The sequence below is a fragment of the Sceloporus occidentalis genome, unplaced genomic scaffold (genome assembly GCF_023333645.1).
Source record: "Sceloporus occidentalis isolate IW3139 unplaced genomic scaffold, rSceOcc1.0.p SCAF_265, whole genome shotgun sequence".
NCBI classification, from domain to species: Eukaryota; Metazoa; Chordata; class Lepidosauria; order Squamata; family Phrynosomatidae; genus Sceloporus; species Sceloporus occidentalis.
The window spans coordinates 871152-878907 of NW_028317245.1; positions in this window are offsets into that span (position 1 = coordinate 871152).

A 7756-nucleotide genomic window follows, 5' to 3' on the forward strand; every position below is an offset into this window, starting at 1 on the left:
ACTGATTTACATCAGCATCATCCATTTCCTTTTCTATTTTGGTACCATCTCTTCGTTTAAAAAATAATTTTATTTTTTGCAGTCTTAATATTAATAGTATTAATTATTTTTTAAATTTTTAATTATTTGTTTTTTATTTTATTTTTATAAAAACATCTTATTCCTCATTTGTGTCCTAGGGTGGCCTTTTTCAACTAATGCTTTTGGTGTGAGGATGATTTTACCCCTTCAAAATCTGATGTTATTACATAGCATCCATTAATACACACATTCATGTTTTGTGTTACTACTTCAATAGTTCCTTTAGTATGTTCCCAGTCACCTTTTCTGTCAGCTATCTTGGGGTTGTCCCAGATCTGATCTCTGTTTTATTGATCCAGAGTTAAAACTATCAATGAATCTTGTCCCTTTTGTCATGTCTGTGAGAAAGCAATCAAACTCCTTGCACTTCATGTGAGCACATTAAGTATCCCTTCAGGATATGCTGTAGGATATAAATATTCACCCCGCAAACTCCCAGACTTCCCCATCTTTCTAGATCCCCTTCAGACATGTATCTGCAGATCCTCAGCAAGGCTGGACCCAGACGAACCACCTCTTTCTGATGGCTTTTTCACTGTTTTATTGGTGATTCCATTTTTAAAAACTGAATATGTATTTCTTGCCTTTTTCTTACATTTGTTTTTCATAGCTGTTTACCTTGTGACCTGGAGAGGGACTTGCGTTAATATGACCTAAAATATTTTTAATAGGTAATACGCTCAATGTGTGCATTTATAAATGAATGTCACTATTCCAAAATGCTACTAAACCCATGAAAAGGAAGGGAGATTCTGTGTTAGCACTGAAAACCACTAAACCTCAACAGTGAGCTGGGATGCATCTAACATTATGAATAAATATTTGGAAAAGAAAAAAATGAACATGACTGAAAAGAAATTCCATTTTATTAGGAAATACAGTGTTAAGTCACAATTGTTTTCACACTCTGTCCATTCATATGAGATCTATAAATAAAAACTGGAATTGTAGATTACATTTCATGACCTGCTTAGAACACTGAATATAATCCTAGGATATTGTAAAGTCACTTTCCTTTTTCTTTACATTTCTGTATTAATTTCATTTCCTTGTTATTTCCAACTTCCATCAGGAAACATGAATAATAATCACACTATATGCTTTTAAGTGAGGAAATGTAGCCAGAAAAGCATGTTGGGAGGGACAGGACATACACCATACTCTCATACAGATCATGGGATGGACATTGCAACTACAATTATTCATTTTAGCTATGTGTCACCATGGTATAGTAGTCAGAATATTAGAAATGGACAGAGAAATGTCTGTTCAAATCCTTGTTCAAAATAATAACAATAAAAAACACCCCAACACACACATACAGACACAACCACTATGAGAAATTGGAACAAAAAAAGAGGTCAAATCAAGCAGGTACACACATAAAAAGATGTTTTAACACAATTAAGCAGCTCCTAATAACACAAGGTAGTTGCCTTTGTCAAGGGGAAATCTCTCACCCAGTATTTCTTCATTCACACACATGCTAATGTCCATTTAGCAAGAAAAATAAACTCCTTAGTTGATGGCTTTTTGCTTGGTTGGCTTACTTCAAAAACCTTTATTCAGCAGTGAAGCTCAGAAAGTAGTTTAGGGACAGTCACTAAAACTACATGGACATACGTATAAACAGAAATGGAGGTGGGAGAGTGTTCAACTATGGCATGATTTCTGTTTCTCCTCTGCTTTTTATGCTACCAAGAACACACACACATACTTAACCTAGCCCTCTCCAGCACCTTATATAAATATATAATCAAATATTTACTTTACACATCATTTATTGGATGTTTGCTTTATTGTTCAAAAATCAGCCCGGTGGCAGTGGGAGGTGGATTTGTGACTTAGGATCCTTTCACATTACAAAATAATAGCACTATACTCCATTTCAAGTGCCATGACTATATCCTATGGAATCTTGGAATTTCCAGTCTGGTGAAGTACTAGAGCTCTCTTGCTGAGAATTGTAAATTAATTAATGTTTTTCCCAAGTGGATAGCCCTCCCTAAATTACAGATCCTAGGACTCCATCGGATGTTGTCATCACATACTGTAACTATAATGCAATTCCAATGGAAACATAGTTTTGTAATTGTGTTATGTGAAAGGAACCTCATACTAGGGCTAGCCAGTCAACATTATGCCTGCTCCCCACTCTGAGAAGGTGGTGAGATGTCTTCATGGTTGACACAAGTACCAGCTGTGAAACCAAGCTTCTGATGAAAAATAGAACAGATATTCCTAAAATTCACTAAATAGGTTTCATTTCAATAGACTGGCCATGGTACACAAGTGGTAGGACAAGTGAATGAAAAGGAGGATTAAGGACAGCATGAGAATAAGAAGAAAAGAAATGCAAAGAAGAAAGCAGGAGAGTTCAAGAAAGCAAACAAGGGGTATGTCAGCTAACACATTACTGCGGTTGCTATTTAAACTGTGTTATACTCAGTGGTTTCCTCCTTGTGGTGAACAGTTCACACACAGCATTAAGTATCCACATTTTCACTGATCAGTGTTATCAAAACAATACAAATTAAAAACCAAACTCTCTTCTTTGTGACTGAATGTATACAATATTTTCAAGCATGGACAAGTAACCAACAGGTATCTGAGCACTGACACCATTACTGCTCACTCAGCAGAATGAGACCCTCAAACACTGTAGGGCTGACTTTCCATATGTGTTGAATTACCTATTAATATTACTACATATTACTATTTGAATAGTAGGAAATGCATATTACTGTTTACATATTTACTCCTCCTAGCCATTAGGACAATGTGTCCAGAGCCTGTCAGATTACCTAACTATGCCCGAATGTTGTCTAAATTTGATCTGAAACAAGCAGTAAGAGTATCTATGTGGAGGCAAGACTGAGAAGCTGACTGAGAAGCATGGTCAGTGGCATCACTAGGGGGCTGTGGGGACATAAGCACTGCACTGGGTGACACCATCAGAGGTGACACCATCGGGAAGGCAATGGCATTGGTGCACTCAGAAACCCAAGGAGGCCTCAGTCTGGTTCTCAGGAGCCAGTGGGTGCTGAGCCACACCACTGTGCTGCCCTCTTCTGCCTTTGTCCTGCCAGCTCCCGCCACACCTGCTCTTGATCTGGAGGAGGAGGAGGAAAAGGAGGATCTGTCATTTTAGCTTGCAGACTGTAAACCGATTAGAGTGCTGAATTCACTGATAAGTGGTATAGAAATGTACATGCTATTGCTATATGTTCTCCCTCTTTGCCTTGGCTATGCCAGACATTTATCACCAAGAGTGATACTTGTGAGTAGTGGTACCCTGGCAAGCCAAGAATGGGGGGAAAGAGGAGGACTTTTTGCAGTGGGGTTTTTCTAAGGCCCAGGGCATGCTCTTATGCACGAAGAAGCTGAGCATTGGTAGAAGGGGTTGTTTGGCATCATGAACATGCACGTGGGCTTCCCAATTCCCACAACAGCTCCCCACTACCATGAGAGAGGTCCATAGGTATGACACCATGAGCTACTGCACTGAGGTAACATCAGTCCTAGTGGTGCCTGACTTAGATGTAAATAGAAGAGGTAAATCTATCCAAAGAGAGACAACAGAAAAGAATAGGTAAAAAAAGGAAGTGAGCTAGAAACAAAAGAGATAACCTAGCGCAAGTGAAGGGAGAACAGGAAAGCAAGCATGCATAAAGGAAAAAATGAGTGAAAGGAAGGAAGATATGGGTTGCATTCAGACAGAAAATTTCAGATTTTGTTCCTGTTCCTTTCAAATTTATTTTGACAATCCATACATGTTTTGTTTATCCCAGAATATTTTCTGTCACCTCTTGTCAGACCAGAATTTTTTTATTCCAGCTCTCCAGGTCAGTTTATTTTAATGCAGTATAAAACTGGAAAGAAAATGAACAAAACCTGCTCATATAGAGAGCTAGTAGCACAGCAAAGGGACAGGAAAAAAGAGGGAGAGAGAAATAGAAAGAGAATGAAATGGAGATAGTGATAGAGACTGAGAGAGAGAGAAAGCGAAAGAAGCAGATGACTAGAGATAGTGTGCTTGAGGAATTTGATCTTTATGAATTCCATAGCAGAATGCATGGATCAGAAGGTAACTATCTACTGCATTTTCTCTATCTTTGGAAGATGCATTACAGCTTTTGGCACACACACAAAAACTTTACCAAATTTGTTTGCAAATCAATGTCTTTGGAGAAAATGCATTAATAAATGCACATTTTGAGAAAAATGCGATTAACATTAAGCAGTTACACATTTAAGTGTGAATTTCTGTACAGTGTTTTAGACATGGATGAATGCAGAAAGAGAATAGAATGCACAGGGAATGAAATGTACAGATGCACACCATCCAGTTGAAAGCACAGGACAGAAGTAAAAAAGCAAGAAACAAGAAAGGTGGTCATGACAGGGAGAAGTTAAAGCAGACAAGAGAGAGTCAACTAGGCCAAAGCAGGTTATTAAAAGAAGTGAGCTGGTGGAGAAGAATGAATTGCATAGAGCAGCCAATAGAGAGGGGGTTATAGAGAAGAGAGTGAGGAATGACATAAAAAGCACATTAGTCTTCAACAGATAAGTCAAAATTCATATCTTAGCTGCACAACAAACTAAATATTGTTCTCACCATTTTATATATTTTAAGGGGTTAGGTTTTTTTTTAAGAGATAAGAGACTAAAAAGAAAAGAGAACCTGAGGAAGGAAAAGAGAAAGAGAGAGAAAGTACAAAAAAGAAAGGGAGAGAAAAAGAGCATAGATGATAGACATATACAATAAGAAATGTAGAAGTAGGTCCTGTGTAGCAGTTAACAGGTGGGCACTTGCTCTGAAAAAGCTGAAGGTGAATGACATGGAAAATGTGCAAAATCATAAGAGCATTGACCTACTGAACAAGTATGGCAGATTTAAATAAGGACATTTTTACATACAATATTAAAAAGTACATGCCAGCTCTTTGTTTACATCGATATAGCATATGAATGAGGTTAATGTGGACAAAAATTTGGTAGAAATGAATTATGCAAACTAGTCAATGTTGGTTTTACAGTAACGGCAGCAGACAGTAATTTAAAGTAAACAATTTAAGCATGACGCCTGTCAAAGTCTTAAGAGAGAGAAAAAAACAGTGGCTAAGCAAATAGGCTCAGGAAGGAAGCAAAGGTGGGAACAAAAACTTAGTGAAGGAAGCGAAAGAAGGGCTGTATGTAGAGATTTATTCCATAGGGTCACAATACCAGTTTCCCCCTTTCTGCTACTATGGTACCCAGTTCAGCAATGCTTGACAACTCATACTGGAGAAGAGCAGAAAGTCCATTTTAGAGGCTGGAGGGAATGTAGTAATTCCTATCCTCATTCGTAATCACAACAGATTCTCCTAAATCCCACTAAATAACCTATCAATTAAAATTAGTAGACCACAGTTTAATTTTATTTTATTAATGATTTGTTTAGAGAAGCAGGAGGGGGAGGAGAAGAAGAAGAAGAGAGGAAGGAAGAAAACATAGGATTAGGAAGAGATTAGGGAGGATTAGGAAGAGAAGCAAAAAGAGGAAGAAGAAGAGAATGGGGAGGAAGAAGAGAAGGAGGAAGTGGAGAAGGAGAAAGAAGAAGGAGGAGAAGGAAGGGGTGGAGGAGAAAGAGGAAGGAAGAGGATGAGGAAGAAGAGGAAGAAGAAGAGGAAGAGGAGGAGGAAGAGGAAGAAGAACAGAGAAGGATTAAGAAAAGGAGGAAGAAGAGGAAAGGAGGAAGAAGAGGAGGAGGAAGAGGAGAATGAGGAGGAAGAAGAAGAGGAAGAGAAGGAGGGAAAGGAAGAAGAGGAGGAAAAAGAAGAAAAGCAGGAGGAGGTAGAGGAAGAAGAAGAGAGGCAAAAGAGGAAGAAGAAGAGGAAAAAGAAGAGTAGCAGGAGGGAGTAGAGGAAGGAGGAGGAGGAAGAGGAGGAAAAAAGAAGAGGCAGAGGAGGAGGAATAGGAGAAGGATTAAGAAAAGGAGGAAGAGGAGGAGGAAGAAAAAGAGGAAAAAGAAGAAAAGCAGGAGGAATTAGAGGAAGAAGAGGAGAAGCAAAAGAGGAAGAAGAAGAGGAAAAAGAAGACAAGCAGGAGGGAGCAGAGGAACAAGAGGAGGAAGAGGAGGGGAGGAAGAAGACATGGAATTGGAGGAAGAAGAAGAGTAGAAGGAAGTTGTAGAGGAGGAGGACTAGGAAGAGGAGGAGGAAGAAAATGAAGAGGGAAGGAGGAAGAAGACAAAGATAGAAGAAAAGAGAAAAGAAGAAGAGAAGAAGGAAGAAGAGTAAAAAGAAGAGAATGTGTAGGAAGAAGATGAAGAAAAAAGAAGTGAAAGAGGAAGAAGAGGAGAAACAGGAGAAGATAGAGGAGGAAGAAGAGAAAGGGGAGGAGGTAGAGGAAGAAGAGGAGGAGGAAGAAGAAGTGAAAGATGAGGAGGAGAAACAGGAAGAGGATGAAAAAGAGTAGGAAGAGAGAGAAGAAGAAGAGGAGAAGATGAAGAGGGGAGGAAAAAGAAAAACCGGAAGAGAAGTACAAAGAGGAAGAAGAAAAAGAAGAAGTGGAGGAGGAGAAAGGAGCAGGAGGAAGATGAAGAGGGAAGGAAATACAAGAAGAGAAGGAGTTGGAAGAGGAAGAGAAAAAGGAAAAGGAGGAGGAGGAAGAAGATGAAGAGAGGGAGAAGAGGCGATGGAGGAAGAAAAAGAGGAAGAGGAGGAGGAGAAGAAAGAGGAAGAAGAAGAAGAAGAAGAAGAAGAAGAAGAAGAAGAAGAAGAAGACGACCAGAAAGGAGGATGAGAAGGAAGAAGAAGAGGTAAGGAAAAAGAAAAAGAAGAAGAAGAAGAAGATAAAGAGGAAGAAGAGGAGGAGGAGGAGGAGTTAGAAGAGGAAGAAGAAATGGAAGTGGAAGAAGAGGAGGAAGAAGAAGAGATGGAAGGAGGGAGATTAGGAAAAGTAGGAAGAAAAGGAGGAAAATGAAGAAGAAAAGGTGGAGGAAGAAGATGAAGAGGGGTGGGAGAAGAGGAAGAGGAATTGGAAGAGGAAGAGAAGGAAGAGAAGGAAAAAGGTGAGGAGGGGAGACAGATGTGGAGGAGGAGGAGCAGCAGATTGTAATCACTACATCTGGTCTAATCAATTTCATCCTATTCTTTAGAGAAACTATAAGAAAAGGAAATGATGGAACCTTGGTTTGCATGTATATGTATGTATCTTAAAGAGAGACAGAGACAGAAACAGAGACAGAGGAAAATGGTTATTGCTAACTATGAAAGGATGGAAGGAAGGTATGTGTTTGAGGTAGCATATGTAAAGACATCCAGATGCAAGAGACTGAAGATAAGCAGCCGTTGAAAAGTAAGGAAGCAACAAAGCAAACAGTGGAAAGAAAAAAAAGTACTTGAGAGAGACTGCATTATGTAAGAGGTAAATCAGAGAGAATATGCAAACATAACAAGAGAAAAACATAAAAGAAATAAGAAGCAGCAACAAAAATCTATGGACTTTATCACTTATCAAAGGAGGCAAGTGCCTGCATCCCGTGAATAAATGGTGATTAAATCCATGAGCATCCCACAAGAAGAGGATTGTTTTCAGATGATGTCACCATTATCCTGGCATTATCTCATGAATAAAGCAGCAATATCGCATCGCTTTTCATTCATGGGACTTTCCCGGGAATGAAAAGCGG